The sequence below is a fragment of the Orycteropus afer genome, unplaced genomic scaffold (assembly GCF_000298275.1).
Source record: "Orycteropus afer afer isolate SDZICR_OR568_19922 unplaced genomic scaffold, OryAfe1.0 scaffold00566, whole genome shotgun sequence".
NCBI classification, from domain to species: Eukaryota; Metazoa; Chordata; class Mammalia; order Tubulidentata; family Orycteropodidae; genus Orycteropus; species Orycteropus afer.
Genome location: NW_006922153.1, coordinates 1,253,407 through 1,254,030, shown reverse-complemented (window position 1 = coordinate 1,254,030; position 624 = coordinate 1,253,407).

The following is a 624-nucleotide window of genomic DNA, read 5'->3' as shown; positions in this document are numbered from 1 at the left end:
CTGTTTTATGTGCCCCTGAGTTGTCCCTGGGGCTGACTGCTCCTCTGTCTGGATTCCTGGCTTTTTATCCGCTTTCTCTTGCTCTTCAGGAGGATATACTTCTTGGTAAAGTGGTGTCAATAAGATGGATTGACACAGTGGCTCTAATGATGAGCCCAAGCATATTAAGGATTGTTAGGCTGGAACAGGACTGGGCAATGTTTCATTCTGCTATACGTAGAGTCACTATGAGTGCGAGCTCAGTCAATAGCACCTAGGAACAACAATAATAGCATATGAAGTGTGACATATATTTGGCACTTGGAGAAATAAATCCTAACCATCAAATTCAAGCCCTGTACTCAGAGATGAGGTTAAGAGTCCCACATTTTGTTCAAAACAATGAACATGTTAAAAAAAAAAATGAGGAATGTCATGGTCATAACTAATCAGAATTCATACAAACAAGAGAGGCTTTGGCCAGATGGTTGGAGGAGCTCTTTCCAGAGCAAAGACAGCCGTGTTGGCTTGGCTTTCTGCTTTCACCAATTCCACCCTTCAAAGTCTCTCTGAGCCAAGTGATGGAAAGCCAAGACACCTGGAGGTAGCTGTTGGCTTCTCCTGTCTAACTGCTCCTATCCATCT